This window comes from Eulemur rufifrons, chromosome 3, assembly GCF_041146395.1.
Source record: "Eulemur rufifrons isolate Redbay chromosome 3, OSU_ERuf_1, whole genome shotgun sequence".
In the NCBI taxonomy this organism is placed as follows: Eukaryota; Metazoa; Chordata; class Mammalia; order Primates; family Lemuridae; genus Eulemur; species Eulemur rufifrons.
The window spans coordinates 20,821,599-20,841,946 of record NC_090985.1 but is presented as its reverse complement, the minus strand read 5'-3'; the positions used below and the strand labels follow the sequence as shown (position 1 = coordinate 20,841,946).

Here is a 20,348-nt window from a genome sequence, read left to right as displayed (position 1 = left end):
GAACGGTTCCTGTCAAAAAACAAAAAAAAACATTGACAGGCGCAAACTCACAACACCTTGAGATTGTGAGCACGTCAGTGTCCTCAAAAAAGCCATCCTCACTGGGGAGATTCTTCCAGCCCCGACAAACATGTGAATGGACCCAGTGCAGGCGCGGCCACAGCCCCTGTAACAGAATTATCATAGCCCACAAAACTGAATCCACTGAAAACTGGATGTAAGTTACCTGGGGAGTGTTTTCCGTTGGTCCCGCCCACAGAAGGGAGCCAGTGCAGGTGTCCAGGCCAGCACTTCCTCAGTCCGCCGGTCAACGTCCCCGGAATGATATCTCACCCAATCTGCAGAGTACAGGGGCAACAAAATTCCCCAAATGGAACATCTCCTTGCAAGCACTTATAGGATTTCACGTTCCACGCCTGTCTGGCCACATACATGCAAGACCAGAACCCTCGTGCTCACATCGCTGCTGAGCATGTCATACATTGACATTGTCCTCAAAGCCATGACCCAAAGGCTCCCTAGCACCTCCACTGCAACACCATTCCTCATCACTTCACAGACCGTGGAAACCCGCTGAGGACCCAGGAGGGTGGCCGATTCCATCCAGCTTAAAAGTCCAGCATTTCAAAGATATAGTCCCGCCGCTTTCACAAAGGACGGACACGGCAGGGCCTGGAATGGGGGACCGCCATGGACTCAAAAGGCCCTGCCCGGTTCACGGGAAAACCCACAAGGGCCGAGGCTGCCGTACCGCGGGAACGGACGGCCAGTCCAATGGGTAACGAAAGAGACCGCTAAGGTTCCCTACTGGGTGTCTGTTTTTCAACTCCCAGGCAGTGCTTTCACGTAACAACAGTGAACAGAAAAATAAAATGGCGGCCCAGCCCTGCAAGCGGCTCATACCTTTGCCCTCCGGACAGAACAGAGATGGCCCATCAGCTGCTCTGGCCGGCTCAGCCAACCAGAGGGGAGAGGGGCCCAGGGGGAGGCCTAGTGGCTTCACAGGGGTATCGCTAACGGCCATTTAGTTCCCCAGGGTCTGGTGAGGACGGGGTAAGGAAGCCACCGGCCACGCCCTCAGAGGGTTTCCACGGTACCCCGCAAGCCACCACCAGGGTGTGCTCACACGGTCGCCCAACTCCACTGCTTCCACGGTACTTCAGCCTTTCACATTTCCAGACGTCACAGGCCTTTCCTCACCCCAAGCTCTACTAACTCAGCTCCCTTCAGCCTACTGGCGTGGCGATCCCCGTGCTGGACCTCAGCTCGAGTCCTCACTCATTTTGTTCAGATTTCAAAAGTTTCCATTTTTTTTAGACATCATCGATCCAGGCACGCGTACGAAAGGGACCTTGAGCCCCAGATCCGGGACAGACACTGAGCACTGGGCTCTCCTGTCACCCTGGGGCTCGCCAACCCACACTCTTCCACCAGCGAGACCGGCACCACAAGCAATGACCGGCCCCACGGCTGGCTAGCAAGGTGTGGGCCCCGCCTCCAGGCAGAGTCACGATCCCCTCCCCACGGGGTGTGGCACTGATCCCGGGACAAGATCCTTACCGTAGGAGAGAATTCACACTGGACCTTGGGGATGAGGGCGGCCAGAACTGCTCCCTATACTCTTCCTTCACCTCGCCACACCGGGGAGGAGAGAAATTCATCCCTTCGAAGCCCACATCAAACTTCACTGCGTCCTGTGGGGGGAGATTATATCTGTGGGCACGCGGAGACCACGTGTCTTCCTTTTCCAAACTGGCATGAGTAAAGCTAAGGGGCCCGGTCCCTGGTGCTTACCATGTGTGGCTGGGGCATGATGACCGCAAGACAGGGCTGCCTGTGTTCCCACCACTATGACTCTGTGCGTGCAGCGTACTAATTTCATCATCCGTCTCAGACGTGTCTGACCTTGCTCAACGCTGAGCTAAATGTGCCGCCCTAACGTCAAGGAGACAGAAGCCCATGATGGCTCCTCACGTCGTCAATGCCTCACACTCTTTGTGCCAAGTCATTCTTGGCACTTGCTAGGAATTTCTTCATTACTTAAAGAAGTCACGGAAATCGCTCCAAACCCTCCCACGACGATCTGACCAGAATTCGGTCATTGCCTCAGGAGGCCAGGGTTTTCCTCCTTCCACGTCAGTCAGCCCATACAGACGACAAAGCCATACCGCCTGGGTTCACCACTGAGCTCCCGCCAGGGCATTCGGTGACACCAAAATTGCAAAGAACCGGGAAACTCAGGCACCCCGGGGAAAAATGAAAATACAAATACAAAGAAAAGAGGCTTCCTGGGAGACGTGGCTCGACCAGTTAGGTGTACCAGTTCATATGAGAAAGTCCAGAGACCACGTCTCTGCTAAGAAGAATCACGTTCCCTTCTGTGATCGGGGAGCCCCGGACAGAACTTCTCCGAAATCTCCCCTCTGCACGCACTCTCAGCACTCTGCCCTCGACATCTCTCCGGATATCGTTCTCCTATCCCTTGATACACGGTGCGAACTCACTGAGGGTATGGGACTGTGGACCTAACGTCGACGTTACCATCCAAGAATTTGAAACGCGATCATCTGTGGTGTGAAGAGGTTGGATGCAGGATGTATTGGAATCGGGCATTCCAAGGTACAATCGCACTTTTAATATGAGCCGCAGGGGTTCCAGGATCCCCTGAGGACACGGACGCCTACGGGAGCTCGAGCGCCTAAGGGAAAATCGCCTGGCTGCCCATCACCTCGGCACAGAACCACCACCCGCGTGTCGGCTGGTCGTCGTCTGATCACGGAGCGCGCCCCCAACGATGGATACGCTGTGGGCCTGTATGGTAGAGCCTGTGGTTTAGGCGTAAGGGACCACAGTGCAGAGGCAGAACGTGATCGGTACAGGTGAAAGCATCAATGCATCCACGAATGTTCCATGGATCCATCGAATCATCCATCCAGCGAGTGAATCTACCGATGGATGGACTGAAGGATTTTCACGTGTTTGCAAATGTTTTCTGATCCATGGTTGCCTGAAGAGCCCAGGCCTACCCCTATGGAGAAGGATAGCTCAGTGGAAGTGAATTCCTTTGCTCTGTTCCCAGGAAAAACAAACTAATAAAGAAAAAAAACGGGTGCCCCCCGAGCGACCCGGTTGACAGCGCCTGTGAAGAATCTACCGGGAACGGTTCCTGTCAAAAAACAAAAAAAAACATTGACAGGCGCAAACTCACAACACCTTGAGATTGTGAGCACGTCAGTGTCCTCAAAAAAGCCATCCTCACTGGGGAGATTCTTCCAGCCCCGACAAACATGTGAATGGACCCAGTGCAGGCGCGGCCACAGCCCCTGTAACAGAATTAGCATAGCCCACAAAACTGAATCCACTGAAAACTGGATGTAAGTTACCTGGGGAGTGTTTTCCGTTGGTCCCGCCCACAGAAGGGAGCCAGTGCAGGTGTCCAGGCCAGCACTTCCTCAGTCCGCCGGTCAACGTCCCCGGAATGATATCTCACCCAATCTGCAGAGTACAGGGGCAACAAAATTCCCCAAATGGAACATCTCCTTGCAAGCACTTATAGGATTTCACGTTCCACGCCTGTCTGGCCACATACATGCAAGACCAGAACCCTCGTGCTCACATCGCTGCTGAGCATGTCATACATTGACATTGTCCTCAAAGCCATGACCCAAAGGCTCCCTAGCACCTCCACTGCAACACCATTCCTCATCACTTCACAGACCGTGGAAACCCGCTGAGGACCCAGGAGGGTGGCCGATTCCATCCAGCTTAAAAGTCCAGCATTTCAAAGATATAGTCCCGCCGCTTTCACAAAGGACGGACACGGCAGGGCCTGGAATGGGGGACCGCCATGGACTCAAAAGGCCCTGCCCGGTTCACGGGAAAACCCACAAGGGCCGAGGCTGCCGTACCGCGGGAACGGACGGCCAGTCCAATGGGTAACGAAATAGACCTCTAAGGTTCCATACTGGGTGTCTGTTTTTCAACTCCCAGGCAGTGCTTTCACGTAACAACAGTGAACAGAAAAATAAAATGGCGGCCCAGCCCTGCAAGCGGCTCATACCTTTGCCCTCCGGACAGAACAGAGATGGCCCATCAGCTGCTCTGGCCGGCTCAGCCAACCAGAGGGGAGAGGGGCCCAGGGGGAGGCCTAGTGGCTTCACAGGGGTATCTCTAACGGCCATTTAGTTCCCCAGGGTTGGTGAGGACGGGATAAGGAAGCCACCGGCCACGCCCTCAGAGGGTTTCCACGGTACCCCGCCAGCCACCAACAGGGTGTGCTCACACGATCGCCCAACTCCACTGCTTCCACGGTACTTCAGCCTTTCACATTTCCAGACGTCACAGGCCTTTCCTCACCCCAAGCTCTACTAACTCAGCTCCCTTCACCTACTGGCGTGGCGATCCCCGTGCTGGACCTCAGCTCGAGTCCTCACTCATTTTGTTCAGATTTCAAAAGTTTCCATTTTTTTTAGACATCATCGATCCAGGCACGCGTACGAAAGGGACCTTGAGCCCCAGATCCGGGACAGACACTGAGCACTGGGCTCTCCTGTCACCCTGGGGCTCGCCAACCCACACTCTTCCACCAGCGAGACCGGCACCACAAGCAATGACCGGCCCCACGGCTGGCTAGCAAGGTGTGGGCCCCGCCTCCAGGCAGAGTCACGATCCCCTCCCCACGGGGTGTGGCACTGATCCCGGGACAAGATCCTTACCGTAGGAGAGAATTCACACTGGACCTTGGGGATGAGGGCGGCCAGAACTGCTCCCTATACTCTTCCTTCACCTCGCCACACCGGGGAGGAGAGAAATTCATCCCTTCGAAGCCCACATCAAACTTCACTGCGTCCTGTGGGGGGAGATTATATCTGTGGGCACGCGGAGACCATGTGTCTTCCTTTTCCAAACTGGCATGAGTAAAGCTAAGGGGCCCGGTCCCTGGTGCTTACCATGTGTGGCTGGGGCATGATGACCGCAAGACAGGGCTGCCTGTGTTCCCACCACTATGACTCTGTGCGTGCAGCGTACTAATTTCATCATCCGTCTCAGACGTGTCTGACCTTGCTCAACGCTGAGCTAAATGTGCCGCCCTAACGTCAAGGAGACAGAAGCCCATGATGGCTCCTCACGTCGTCAATGCCTCACACTCTTTGTGCCAAGTCATTCTTGGCACTTGCTAGGAATTTCTTCATTACTTAAAGAAGTCACGGAAATCGCTCCAAACCCTCCCACGACGATCTGACCAGAATTCGGTCATTGCCTCAGGAGGCCAGGGTTTTCCTCCTTCCACGTCAGTCAGCCCATACAGACGACAAAGCCATACCGCCTGGGTTCACCACTGAGCTCCCGCCAGGGCATTCGGTGACACCAAAATTGCAAAGAACCGGGAAACTCAGGCACCCCGGGGAAAAATGAAAATACAAATACAAAGAAAAGAGGCTTCCTGGGAGACGTGGCTCGACCAGTTAGGTGTACCAGTTCATATGAGAAAGTCCAGAGACCACGTCTCTGCTAAGAAGAATCACGTTCCCTTCTGTGATCGGGGAGCCCCGGACAGAACTTCTCCGAAATCTCCCCTCTGCACGCACTCTCAGCACTCTGCCCTCGACATCTCTCCGGATATCGTTCTCCTATCCCTTGATACACGGTGCGAACTCACTGAGGGTATGGGACTGTGGACCTAACGTCGACGTTACCATCCAAGAATTTGAAACGCGATCATCTGTGGTGTGAAGAGGTTGGATGCAGGATGTATTGGAATCGGGCATTCCAAGGTACAATCGCACTTTTAATATGAGCCGCAGGGGTTCCAGGATCCCCTGAGGACACGGACGCCTACGGGAGCTCGAGCGCCTAAGGGAAAATCGCCTGGCTGCCCATCACCTCGGCACAGAACCACCACCCGCGTGTCGGCTGGTCGTCGTCTGATCACGGAGCGCGCCCCCAACGATGGATACGCTGTGGGCCTGTATGGTAGAGCCTGTGGTTTAGGCGTAAGGGACCACAGTGCAGAGGCAGAACGTGATCGGTACAGGTGAAAGCATCAATGCATCCACAAATGTTCGATGGATCCATCGAATCATCCATCCAGCGAGTGAATCTACCGATGGATGGACTGAAGGATTTTCACGTGTTTGCAAATGTTTTCTGATCCATGGTTGCCTGAAGAGCCCAGGCCTACCCCTATGGAGAAGGATAGCTCAGTGGAAGTGAATTCCTTTGCTCTGTTCCCAGGAAAAACAAACTAATAAAGAAAAAAAACGGGTGCCCCCCGAGCGACCCGGTTGACAGCGCCTGTGAAGAATCTACCGGGAACGGTTCCTGTCAAAAAACAAAAAAAAACATTGACAGGCGCAAACTCACAACACCTTGAGATTGTGAGCACGTCAGTGTCCTCAAAAAAGCCATCCTCACTGGGGAGATTCTTCCAGCCCCGACAAACATGTGAATGGACCCAGTGCAGGCGCGGCCACAGCCCCTGTAACAGAATTAGCATAGCCCACAAAACTGAATCCACTGAAAACTGGATGTAAGTTACCTGGGGAGTGTTTTCCGTTGGTCCCGCCCACAGAAGGGAGCCAGTGCAGGTGTCCAGGCCAGCACTTCCTCAGTCCGCCGGTCAACGTCCCCGGAATGATATCTCACCCAATCTGCAGAGTACAGGGGCAACAAAATTCCCCAAATGGAACATCTCCTTGCAAGCACTTATAGGATTTCACGTTCCACGCCTGTCTGGCCACATACATGCAAGACCAGAACCCTCGTGCTCACATCGCTGCTGAGCATGTCATACATTGACATTGTCCTCAAAGCCATGACCCAAAGGCTCCCTAGCACCTCCACTGCAACACCATTCCTCATCACTTCACAGACCGTGGAAACCCGCTGAGGACCCAGGAGGGTGGCCGATTCCATCCAGCTTAAAAGTCCAGCATTTCAAAGATATAGTCCCGCCGCTTTCACAAAGGACGGACACGGCAGGGCCTGGAATGGGGGACCGCCATGGACTCAAAAGGCCCTGCCCGGTTCACGGGAAAACCCACAAGGGCCGAGGCTGCCGTACCGCGGGAACGGACGGCCAGTCCAATGGGTAACGAAAGAGACCGCTAAGGTTCCCTACTGGGTGTCTGTTTTTCAACTCCCAGGCAGTGCTTTCACGTAACAACAGTGAACAGAAAAATAAAATGGCGGCCCAGCCCTGCAAGCGGCTCATACCTTTGCCCTCCGGACAGAACAGAGATGGCCCATCAGCTGCTCTGGCCGGCTCAGCCAACCAGAGGGGAGAGGGGCCCAGGGGGAGGCCTAGTGGCTGCACAGGGGTATCTCTAACGGCCATTTAGTTCCCCAGGGTCTGGTGAGGACGGGGTAAGGAAGCCACCGGCCACGCCCTCAGAGGGTTTCCACGGTACCCCGCAAGCCACCAACAGGGTGTGCTCACACGGTCGCCCAACTCCACTGCTTCCACGGTACTTCAGCCTTTCACATTTCCAGACGTCACAGGCCTTTCCTCACCCCAAGCTCTACTAACTCAGCTCCCTTCACCTACTGGCGTGGCGATCCCCGTGCTGGACCTCAGCTCGAGTCCTCACTCATTTTGTTCAGATTTCAAAAGTTTCCATTTTTTTTAGACATCATCGATCCAGGCACGCGTACGAAAGGGACCTTGAGCCCCAGATCCGGGACAGACACTGAGCACTGGGCTCTCCTGTCACCCTGGGGCTCGCCAACCCACACTCTTCCACCAGCGAGACCGGCACCACAAGCAATGACCGGCCCCACGGCTGGCTAGCAAGGTGTGGGCCCCGCCTCCAGGCAGAGTCACGATCCCCTCCCCACGGGGTGTGGCACTGATCCCGGGACAAGATCCTTACCGTAGGAGAGAATTCACACTGGACCTTGGGGATGAGGGCGGCCAGAACTGCTCCCTATACTCTTCCTTCACCTCGCCACACCGGGGAGGAGAGAAATTCATCCCTTCGAAGCCCACATCAAACTTCACTGCGTCCTGTGGGGGGAGATTATATCTGTGGGCACGCGGAGACCATGTGTCTTCCTTTTCCAAACTGGCATGAGTAAAGCTAAGGGGCCCGGTCCCTGGTGCTTACCATGTGTGGCTGGGGCATGATGACCGCAAGACAGGGCTGCCTGTGTTCCCACCACTATGACTCTGTGCGTGCAGCGTACTAATTTCATCATCCGTCTCAGACGTGTCTGACCTTGCTCAACGCTGAGCTAAATGTGCCGCCCTAACGTCAAGGAGACAGAAGCCCATGATGGCTCCTCACGTCGTCAATGCCTCACACTCTTTGTGCCAAGTCATTCTTGGCACTTGCTAGGAATTTCTTCATTACTTAAAGAAGTCACGGAAATCGCTCCAAACCCTCCCACGACGATCTGACCAGAATTCGGTCATTGCCTCAGGAGGCCAGGGTTTTCCTCCTTCCACGTCAGTCAGCCCATACAGACGACAAAGCCATACCGCCTGGGTTCACCACTGAGCTCCCGCCAGGGCATTCGGTGACACCAAAATTGCAAAGAACCGGGAAACTCAGGCACCCCGGGGAAAAATGAAAATACAAATACAAAGAAAAGAGGCTTCCTGGGAGACGTGGCTCGACCAGTTAGGTGTACCAGTTCATATGAGAAAGTCCAGAGACCACGTCTCTGCTAAGAAGAATCACGTTCCCTTCTGTGATCGGGGAGCCCCGGACAGAACTTCTCCGAAATCTCCCCTCTGCACGCACTCTCAGCACTCTGCCCTCGACATCTCTCCGGATATCGTTCTCCTATCCCTTGATACACGGTGCGAACTCACTGAGGGTATGGGACTGTGGACCTAACGTCGACGTTACCATCCAAGAATTTGAAACGCGATCATCTGTGGTGTGAAGAGGTTGGATGCAGGATGTATTGGAATCGGGCATTCCAAGGTACAATCGCACTTTTAATATGAGCCGCAGGGGTTCCAGGATCCCCTGAGGACACGGACGCCTACGGGAGCTCGAGCGCCTAAGGGAAAATCGCCTGGCTGCCCATCACCTCGGCACAGAACCACCACCCGCGTGTCGGCTGGTCGTCGTCTGATCACGGAGCGCGCCCCCAACGATGGATACGCTGTGGGCCTGTATGGTAGAGCCTGTGGTTTAGGCGTAAGGGACCACAGTGCAGAGGCAGAACGTGATCGGTACAGGTGAAAGCATCAATGCATCCACGAATGTTCCATGGATCCATCGAATCATCCATCCAGCGAGTGAATCTACCGATGGATGGACTGAAGGATTTTCACGTGTTTGCAAATGTTTTCTGATCCATGGTTGCCTGAAGAGCCCAGGCCTACCCCTATGGAGAAGGATAGCTCAGTGGAAGTGAATTCCTTTGCTCTGTTCCCAGGAAAAACAAACTAATAAAGAAAAAAAACGGGTGCCCCCCGAGCGACCCGGTTGACAGCGCCTGTGAAGAATCTACCGGGAACGGTTCCGTGTCAAAAAACAAAAAAAAACATTGACAGGCGCAAACTCACAACACCTTGAGATTGTGAGCACGTCAGTGTCCTCAAAAAAGCCATCCTCACTGGGGAGATTCTTCCAGCCCCGACAAACATGTGAATGGACCCAGTGCAGGCGCGGCCACAGCCCCTGTAACAGAATTAGCATAGCCCACAAAACTGAATCCACTGAAAACTGGATGTAAGTTACCTGGGGAGTGTTTTCCGTTGGTCCCGCCCACAGAAGGGAGCCAGTGCAGGTGTCCAGGCCAGCACTTCCTCAGTCCGCCGGTCAACGTCCCCGGAATGATATCTCACCCAATCTGCAGAGTACAGGGGCAACAAAATTCCCCAAATGGAACATCTCCTTGCAAGCACTTATAGGATTTCACGTTCCACGCCTGTCTGGCCACATACATGCAAGACCAGAACCCTCGTGCTCACATCGCTGCTGAGCATGTCATACATTGACATTGTCCTCAAAGCCATGACCCAAAGGCTCCCTAGCACCTCCACTGCAACACCATTCCTCATCACTTCACAGACCGTGGAAACCCGCTGAGGACCCAGGAGGGTGGCCGATTCCATCCAGCTTAAAAGTCCAGCATTTCAAAGATATAGTCCCGCCGCTTTCACAAAGGACGGACACGGCAGGGCCTGGAATGGGGGACCGCCATGGACTCAAAAGGCCCTACCCGGTTCACGGGAAAACCCACAAGGGCCGAGGCTGCCGTACCGCGGGAACGGACGGCCAGTCCAATGGGTAACGAAAGAGACCGCTAAGGTTCCCTACTGGGTGTCTGTTTTTCAACTCCCAGGCAGTGCTTTCACGTAACAACAGTGAACAGAAAAATAAAATGGCGGCCCAGCCCTGCAAGCGGCTCATACCTTTGCCCTCCGGACAGAACAGAGATGGCCCATCAGCTGCTCTGGCCGGCTCAGCCAACCAGAGGGGAGAGGGGCCCAGGGGGAGGCCTAGTGGCTTCACAGGGGTATCGCTAACGGCCATTTAGTTCCCCAGGGTCTGGTGAGGACGGGGTAAGGAAGCCACCGGCCACGCCCTCAGAGGGTTTCCACGGTACCCCGCCAGCCACCAACAGGGTGTGCTCACACGGTCGCCCAACTCCACTGCTTCCACGGTACTTCAGCCTTTCACATTTCCAGACGTCACAGGCCTTTCCTCACCCCAAGCTCTACTAACTCAGCTCCCTTCAGCCTACTGGCGTGGCGATCCCCGTGCTGGACCTCAGCTCGAGTCCTCACTCATTTTGTTCAGATTTCAAAAGTTTCCATTTTTTTTAGACATCATCGATCCAGGCACGCGTACGAAAGGGACCTTGAGCCCCAGATCCGGGACAGACACTGAGCACTGGGCTCTCCTGTCACCCTGGGGCTCGCCAACCCACACTCTTCCACCAGCGAGACCGGCACCACAAGCAATGACCGGCCCCACGGCTGGCTAGCAAGGTGTGGGCCCCGCCTCCAGGCAGAGTCACGATCCCCTCCCCACGGGGTGTGGCACTGATCCCGGGACAAGATCCTTACCGTAGGAGAGAATTCACACTGGACCTTGGGGATGAGGGCGGCCAGAACTGCTCCCTATACTCTTCCTTCACCTCGCCACACCGGGGAGGAGAGAAATTCATCCCTTCGAAGCCCACATCAAACTTCACTGCGTCCTGTGGGGGGAGATTATATCTGTGGGCACGCGGAGACCATGTGTCTTCCTTTTCCAAACTGGCATGAGTAAAGCTAAGGGGCCCGGTCCCTGGTGCTTACCATGTGTGGCTGGGGCATGATGACCGCAAGACAGGGCTGCCTGTGTTCCCACCACTATGACTCTGTGCGTGCAGCGTACTAATTTCATCATCCGTCTCAGACGTGTCTGACCTTGCTCAACGCTGAGCTAAATGTGCCGCCCTAACGTCAAGGAGACAGAAGCCCATGATGGCTCCTCACGTCGTCAATGCCTCACACTCTTTGTGCCAAGTCATTCTTGGCACTTGCTAGGAATTTCTTCATTACTTAAAGAAGTCACGGAAATCGCTCCAAACCCTCCCACGACGATCTGACCAGAATTCGGTCATTGCCTCAGGAGGCCAGGGTTTTCCTCCTTCCACGTCAGTCAGCCCATACAGACGACAAAGCCATACCGCCTGGGTTCACCACTGAGCTCCCGCCAGGGCATTCGGTGACACCAAAATTGCAAAGAACCGGGAAACTCAGGCACCCCGGGGAAAAATGAAAATACAAATACAAAGAAAAGAGGCTTCCTGGGAGACGTGGCTCGACCAGTTAGGTGTACCAGTTCATATGAGAAAGTCCAGAGACCACGTCTCTGCTAAGAAGAATCACGTTCCCTTCTGTGATCGGGGAGCCCCGGACAGAACTTCTCCGAAATCTCCCCTCTGCACGCACTCTCAGCACTCTGCCCTTGACATCTCTCCGGATATCGTTCTCCTATCCCTTGATACACGGTGCGAACTCACTGAGGGTATGGGACTGTGGACCTAACGTCGACGTTACCATCCAAGAATTTGAAACGCGATCATCTGTGGTGTGAAGAGGTTGGATGCAGGATGTATTGGAATCGGGCATTCCAAGGTACAATCGCACTTTTAATATGAGCCGCAGGGGTTCCAGGATCCCCTGAGGACACGGATGCCTACGGGAGCTCGAGCGCCTAAGGGAAAATCGCCTGGCTGCCCATCACCTCGGCACAGAACCACCACCCGCGTGTCGGCTGGTCGTCGTCTGATCACGGAGCGCGCCCCCAACGATGGATACGCTGTGGGCCTGTATGGTAGAGCCTGTGGTTTAGGCGTAAGGGACCACAGTGCAGAGGCAGAACGTGATCGGTACAGGTGAAAGCATCAATGCATCCACGAATGTTCCATGGATCCATCGAATCATCCATCCAGCGAGTGAATCTACCGATGGATGGACTGAAGGATTTTCACGTGTTTGCAAATGTTTTCTGATCCATGGTTGCCTGAAGAGCCCAGGCCTACCCCTATGGAGAAGGATAGCTCAGTGGAAGTGAATTCCTTTGCTCTGTTCCCAGGAAAAACAAACTAATAAAGAAAAAAAACGGGTGCCCCCCGAGCGACCCGGTTGACAGCGCCTGTGAAGAATCTACCGGGAACGGTTCCGTGTCAAAAAACAAAAAAAAACATTGACAGGCGCAAACTCACAACACCTTGAGATTGTGAGCACGTCAGTGTCCTCAAAAAAGCCATCCTCACTGGGGAGATTCTTCCAGCCCCGACAAACATGTGAATGGACCCAGTGCAGGCGCGGCCACAGCCCCTGTAACAGAATTAGCATAGCCCACAAAACTGAATCCACTGAAAACTGGATGTAAGTTACCTGGGGAGTGTTTTCCGTTGGTCCCGCCCACAGAAGGGAGCCAGTGCAGGTGTCCAGGCCAGCACTTCCTCAGTCCGCCGGTCAACGTCCCCGGAATGATATCTCACCCAATCTGCAGAGTACAGGGGCAACAAAATTCCCCAAATGGAACATCTCCTTGCAAGCACTTATAGGATTTCACGTTCCACGCCTGTCTGGCCACATACATGCAAGACCAGAACCCTCGTGCTCACATCGCTGCTGAGCATGTCATACATTGACATTGTCCTCAAAGCCATGACCCAAAGGCTCCCTAGCACCTCCACTGCAACACCATTCCTCATCACTTCACAGACCGTGGAAACCCGCTGAGGACCCAGGAGGGTGGCCGATTCCATCCAGCTTAAAAGTCCAGCATTTCAAAGATATAGTCCCGCCGCTTTCACAAAGGACGGACACGGCAGGGCCTGGAATGGGGGACCGCCATGGACTCAAAAGGCCCTGCCCGGTTCATGGGAAAACCCACAAGGGCCGAGGCTGCCGTACCGCGGGAACGGACGGCCAGTCCAATGGGTAACGAAATAGACCTCTAAGGTTCCCTACTGGGTGTCTGTTTTTCAACTCCCAGGCAGTGCTTTCACGTAACAACAGTGAACAGAAAAATAAAATGGCGGCCCAGCCCTGCAAGCGGCTCATACCTTTGCCCTCCGGACAGAACAGAGATGGCCCATCAGCTGCTCTGGCCGGCTCAGCCAACCAGAGGGGAGAGGGGCCCAGGGGGAGGCCTAGTGGCTTCACAGGGGTATCTCTAACGGCCATTTAGTTCCCGAGGGTTGGTGAGGACGGGATAAGGAAGCCACCGGCCACGCCCTCAGAGGGTTTCCACGGTACCCCGCCAGCCACCAACAGGGTGTGCTCACACGATCGCCCAACTCCACTGCTTCCACGGTACTTCAGCCTTTCACATTTCCAGACGTCACAGGCCTTTCCTCACCCCAAGCTCTACTAACTCAGCTCCCTTCACCTACTGGCGTGGCGATCCCCGTGCTGGACCTCAGCTCGAGTCCTCACTCATTTTGTTCAGATTTCAAAAGTTTCCATTTTTTTTAGACATCATCGATCCAGGCACGCGTACGAAAGGGACCTTGAGCCCCAGATCCGGGACAGACACTGAGCACTGGGCTCTCCTGTCACCCTGGGGCTCGCCAACCCACACTCTTCCACCAGCGAGACCGGCACCACAAGCAATGACCGGCCCCACGGCTGGCTAGCAAGGTGTGGGCCCCGCCTCCAGGCAGAGTCACGATCCCCTCCCCACGGGGTGTGGCACTGATCCCGGGACAAGATCCTTACCGTAGGAGAGAATTCACACTGGACCTTGGGGATGAGGGCGGCCAGAACTGCTCCCTATACTCTTCCTTCACCTCGCCACACCGGGGAGGAGAGAAATTCATCCCTTCGAAGCCCACATCAAACTTCACTGCGTCCTGTGGGGGGAGATTATATCTGTGGGCACGCGGAGACCATGTGTCTTCCTTTTCCAAACTGGCATGAGTAAAGCTAAGGGGCCCGGTCCCTGGTGCTTACCATGTGTGGCTGGGGCATGATGACCGCAAGACAGGGCTGCCTGTGTTCCCACCACTATGACTCTGTGCGTGCAGCGTACTAATTTCATCATCCGTCTCAGACGTGTCTGACCTTGCTCAACGCTGAGCTAAATGTGCCGCCCTAACGTCAAGGAGACAGAAGCCCATGATGGCTCCTCACGTCGTCAATGCCTCACACTCTTTGTGCCAAGTCATTCTTGGCACTTGCTAGGAATTTCTTCATTACTTAAAGAAGTCACGGAAATCGCTCCAAACCCTCCCACGACGATCTGACCAGAATTCGGTCATTGCCTCAGGAGGCCAGGGTTTTCCTCCTTCCACGTCAGTCAGCCCATACAGACGACAAAGCCATACCGCCTGGGTTCACCACTGAGCTCCCGCCAGGGCATTCGGTGACACCAAAATTGCAAAGAACCGGGAAACTCAGGCACCCCGGGGAAAAATGAAAATACAAATACAAAGAAAAGAGGCTTCCTGGGAGACGTGGCTCGACCAGTTAGGTGTACCAGTTCATATGAGAAAGTCCAGAGACCACGTCTCTGCTAAGAAGAATCACGTTCCCTTCTGTGATCGGGGAGCCCCGGACAGAACTTCTCCGAAATCTCCCCTCTGCACGCACTCTCAGCACTCTGCCCTCGACATCTCTCCGGATATCGTTCTCCTATCCCTTGATACACGGTGCGAACTCACTGAGGGTATGGGACTGTGGACCTAACGTCGACGTTACCATCCAAGAATTTGAAACGCGATCATCTGTGGTGTGAAGAGGTTGGATGCAGGATGTATTGGAATCGGGCATTCCAAGGTACAATCGCACTTTTAATATGAGCCGCAGGGGTTCCAGGATCCCCTGAGGACACGGACGCCTACGGGAGCTCGAGCGCCTAAGGGAAAATCGCCTGGCTGCCCATCACCTCGGCACAGAACCACCACCCGCGTGTCGGCTGGTCGTCGTCTGATCACGGAGCGCGCCCCCAACGATGGATACGCTGTGGGCCTGTATGGTAGAGCCTGTGGTTTAGGCGTAAGGGACCACAGTGCAGAGGCAGAACGTGATCGGTACAGGTGAAAGCATCAATGCATCCACGAATGTTCCATGGATCCATCGAATCATCCATCCAGCGAGTGAATCTACCGATGGATGGACTGAAGGATTTTCACGTGTTTGCAAATGTTTTCTGATCCATGGTTGCCTGAAGAGCCCAGGCCTACCCCTATGGAGAAGGATAGCTCAGTGGAAGTGAATTCCTTTGCTCTGTTCCCAGGAAAAACAAACTAATAAAGAAAAAAAACGGGTGCCCCCCGAGCGACCCGGTTGACAGCGCCTGTGAAGAATCTACCGGGAACGGTTCCGTGTCAAAAAACAAAAAAAAACATTGACAGGCGCAAACTCACAACACCTTGAGATTGTGAGCACGTCAGTGTCCTCAAAAAAGCCATCCTCACTGGGGAGATTCTTCCAGCCCCGACAAACATGTGAATGGACCCAGTGCAGGCGCGGCCACAGCCCCTGTAACAGAATTAGCATAGCCCACAAAACTGAATCCATTGAAAACTGGATGTAAGTTACCTGGGGAGTGTTTTCCGTTGGTCCCGCCCACAGAAGGGAGCCAGTGCAGGTGTCCAGGCCAGCACTTCCTCAGTCCGCCGGTCAACGTCCCCGGAATGATATCTCACCCAATCTGCAGAGTACAGGGGCAACAAAATTCCCCAAATGGAACATCTCCTTGCAAGCACTTATAGGATTTCACGTTCCACGCCTGTCTGGCCACATACATGCAAGACCAGAACCCTCGTGCTCACATCGCTGCTGAGCATGTCATACATTGACATTGTCCTCAAAGCCATGACCCAAAGGCTCCCTAGCACCTCCACTGCAACACCATTCCTCATCACTTCACAGACCGTGGAAACCCGCTGAGGACCCAGGAGGGTGGCCGATTCCATCCAGCTTAAAAGTCCAGCATTTCAAAGATATAGTCCCGCCGCTTTCACAAAGGACGGACACGGCAGGGCCTGGAATGGGGGACCGCCATGGACTCAAAAGGCCCTGCCCGGTTCACGGGAAAACCCACAAGGGCCGAGGCTGCCGTACCGCGGGAACGGACGGCCAGTCCAATGGGTAACGAAAGAGACCGCTAAGGTTCCCTACTGGGTGTCTGTTTTTCAACTCCCAGGCAGTGCTTTCACGTAACAACAGTGAACAGAAAAATAAAATGGCGGCCCAGCCCTGCAAGCGGCTCATACCTTTGCCCTCCGGACAGAACAGAGATGGCCCATCAGCTGCTCTGGCCGGCTCAGCCAACCAGAGGGGAGAGGGGCCCAGGGGGAGGCCTAGTGGCTGCACAGGGGTATCTCTAACGGCCATTTAGTTCCCCAGGGTCTGGTGAGGACGGGGTAAGGAAGCCACCGGCCACGCCCTCAGAGGGTTTCCACGGTACCCCGCCAGCCACCAACAGGGTGTGCTCACACGATCGCCCAACTCCACTGCTTCCACGGTACTTCAGCCTTTCACATTTCCAGATGTCACAGGCCTTTCCTCACCCCAAGCTCTACTAACTCAGCTCCCTTCACCTACTGGCGTGGCGATCCCCGTGCTGGACCTCAGCTCGAGTCCTCACTCATTTTGTTCAGATTTCAAAAGTTTCCATTTTTTTTAGACATCATCGATCCAGGCACGCGTACGAAAGGGACCTTGAGCCCCAGATCCGGGACAGACACTGAGCACTGGGCTCTCCTGTCACCCTGGGGCTCGCCAACCCACACTCTTCCACCAGCGAGACCGGCACCACAAGCAATGACCGGCCCCACGGCTGGCTAGCAAGGTGTGGGCCCCGCCTCCAGGCAGAGTCACGATCCCCTCCCCACGGGGTGTGGCACTGATCCCGGGACAAGATCCTTACCGTAGGAGAGAATTCACACTGGACCTTGGGGATGAGGGCGGCCAGAACTGCTCCCTATACTCTTCCTTCACCTCGCCACACCGGGGAGGAGAGAAATTCATCCCTTCGAAGCCCACATCAAACTTCACTGCGTCCTGTGGGGGGAGATTATATCTGTGGGCACGCGGAGACCATGTGTCTTCCTTTTCCAAACTGGCATGAGTAAAGCTAAGGGGCCCGGTCCCTGGTGCTTACCATGTGTGGCTGGGGCATGATGACCGCAAGACAGGGCTGCCTGTGTTCCCACCACTATGACTCTGTGCGTGCAGCGTACTAATTTCATCATCCGTCTCAGACGTGTCTGACCTTGCTCAACGCTGAGCTAAATGTGCCGCCCTAACGTCAAGGAGACAGAAGCCCATGATGGCTCCTCACGTCGTCAATGCCTCACACTCTTTGTGCCAAGTCATTCTTGGCACTTGCTAGGAATTTCTTCATTACTTAAAGAAGTCACGGAAATCGCTCCAAACCCTCCCACGACGATCTGACCAGAATTCGGTCATTGCCTCAGGAGGCCAGGGTTTTCCTCCTTCCACGTCAGTCAGCCCATACAGACGACAAAGCCATACCGCCTGGGTTCACCACTGAGCTCCCGCCAGGGCATTCGGTGACACCAAAATTGCAAAGAACCGGGAAACTCAGGCACCCCGGGGAAAAATGAAAATACAAATACAAAGAAAAGAGGCTTCCTGGGAGACGTGGCTCGACCAGTTAGGTGTACCAGTTCATATGAGAAAGTCCAGAGACCACGTCTCTGCTAAGAAGAATCACGTTCCCTTCTGTGATCGGGGAGCCCCGGACAGAACTTCTCCGAAATCTCCCCTCTGCACGCACTCTCAGCACTCTGCCCTCGACATCTCTCCGGATATCGTTCTCCTATCCCTTGATACACGGTGCGAACTCACTGAGGGTATGGGACTGTGGACCTAACGTCGACGTTACCATCCAAGAATTTGAAACGCGATCATCTGTGGTGTGAAGAGGTTGGATGCAGGATGTATTGGAATCGGGCATTCCAAGGTACAATCGCACTTTTAATATGAGCCGCAGGGGTTCCAGGATCCCCTGAGGACACGGACGCCTACGGGAGCTCGAGCGCCTAAGGGAAAATCGCCTGGCTGCCCATCACCTCGGCACAGAACCACCACCCGCGTGTCGGCTGGTCGTCGTCTGATCACGGAGCGCGCCCCCAACGATGGATACGCTGTGGGCCTGTATGGTAGAGCCTGTGGTTTAGGCGTAAGGGACCACAGTGCAGAGGCAGAACGTGATCGGTACAGGTGAAAGCATCAATGCATCCACGAATGTTCCATGGATCCATCGAATCATCCATCCAGCGAGTGAATCTACCGATGGATGGACTGAAGGATTTTCACGTGTTTGCAAATGTTTTCTGATCCATGGTTGCCTGAAGAGCCCAGGCCTACCCCTATGGAGAAGGATAGCTCAGTGGAAGTGAATTCCTTTGCTCTGTTCCCAGGAAAAACAAACTAATAAAGAAAAAAAACGGGTGCCCCCCGAGCGACCCGGTTGACAGCGCCTGTGAAGAATCTACCGGGAACGGTTCCGTGTCAAAAAACAAAAAAAAACATTGACAGGCGCAAACTCACAACACCTTGAGATTGTGAGCACGTCAGTGTCCTCAAAAAAGCCATCCTCACTGGGGAGATTCTTCCAGCCCCGACAAACATGTGAATGGACCCAGTGCAGGCGCGGCCACAGCCCCTGTAACAGAATTAGCATAGCCCACAAAACTGAATCCATTGAAAACTGGATGTAAGTTACCTGGGGAGTGTTTTCCGTTGGTCCCGCCCACAGAAGGGAGCCAGTGCAGGTGTCCAGGCCAGCACTTCCTCAGTCCGCCGGTCAACGTCCCCGGAATGATATCTCACCCAATCTGCAGAGTACAGGGGCAACAAAATTCCCCAAATGGAACATCTCCTTGCAAGCACTTATAGGATTTCACGTTCCACGCCTGTCTGGCCACATACATGCAAGACCAGAACCCTCGTGCTCACATCGCTGCTGAGCATGTCATACATTGACATTGTCCTCAAAGCCATGACCCAAAGGCTCCCTAGCACCTCCACTGCAACACCATTCCTCATCACTTCACAGACCGTGGAAACCCGCTGAGGACCCAGGAGGGTGGCCGATTCCATCCAGCTTAAAAGTCCAGCATTTCAAAGATATAGTCCCGCCGCTTTCACAAAGGACGGACACGGCAGGGCCTGGAATGGGGGACCGCCATGGACTCAAAAGGCCCTGCCCGGTTCACGGGAAAACCCACAAGGGCCGAGGCTGCCGTACCGCGGGAACGGACGGCCAGTCCAATGGGTAACGAAAGAGACCGCTAAGGTTCCCTACTGGGTGTCTGTTTTTCAACTCCCAGGCAGTGCTTTCACGTAACAACAGTGAACAGAAAAATAAAATGGCGGCCCAGCCCTGCAAGCGGCTCATACCTTTGCCCTCCGGACAGAACAGAGATGGCCCATCAGCTGCTCTGGCCGGCTCAGCCAACCAGAGGGGAGAGGGGCCCAGGGGGAGGCCTAGTGGCTGCACAGGGGTATCTCTAACGGCCATTTAGTTCCCCAGGGTCTGGTGAGGACGGGGTAAGGAAGCCACCGGCCACGCCCTCAGAGGGTTTCCACGGTACCCCGCCAGCCACCAACAGGGTGTGCTCACACGATCGCCCAACTCCACTGCTTCCACGGTACTTCAGCCTTTCACATTTCCAGATGTCACAGGCCTTTCCTCACCCCAAGCTCTACTAACTCAGCTCCCTTCACCTACTGGCGTGGCGATCCCCGTGCTGGACCTCAGCTCGAGTCCTCACTCATTTTGTTCAGATTTCAAAAGTTTCCATTTTTTTTAGACATCATCGATCCAGGCACGCGTACGAAAGGGACCTTGAGCCCCAGATCCGGGACAGACACTGAGCACTGGGCTCTCCTGTCACCCTGGGGC

The 20,348-nt window shown here is 54.7% G+C and overlaps 7 pseudogenes; all 7 read right to left on the bottom strand.

Annotated features, from left to right (window-relative positions):
• Positions 1-1,256: 1,256 nt before the first annotated feature.
• LOC138382215 (small nucleolar RNA SNORD116) lies at positions 1,257-1,330 on the bottom strand (annotated as a pseudogene).
• A 3,081-nt stretch (positions 1,331-4,411) lies between these two features.
• LOC138382214 (small nucleolar RNA SNORD116) lies at positions 4,412-4,485 on the bottom strand (annotated as a pseudogene).
• A 3,082-nt stretch (positions 4,486-7,567) lies between these two features.
• On the bottom strand, positions 7,568-7,641 carry LOC138382213 (small nucleolar RNA SNORD116; annotated as a pseudogene).
• Positions 7,642-10,725: 3,084 nt separating this feature from the next.
• On the bottom strand, positions 10,726-10,799 carry LOC138382212 (small nucleolar RNA SNORD116; annotated as a pseudogene).
• A 3,082-nt stretch (positions 10,800-13,881) lies between these two features.
• Positions 13,882-13,955, bottom strand: LOC138382211 (small nucleolar RNA SNORD116; annotated as a pseudogene).
• Positions 13,956-17,038: 3,083 nt separating this feature from the next.
• LOC138382210 (small nucleolar RNA SNORD116) lies at positions 17,039-17,112 on the bottom strand (annotated as a pseudogene).
• Positions 17,113-20,195: 3,083 nt separating this feature from the next.
• On the bottom strand, positions 20,196-20,269 carry LOC138382209 (small nucleolar RNA SNORD116; annotated as a pseudogene).
• Between the last annotated feature and the right edge of the window lie 79 nt (positions 20,270-20,348).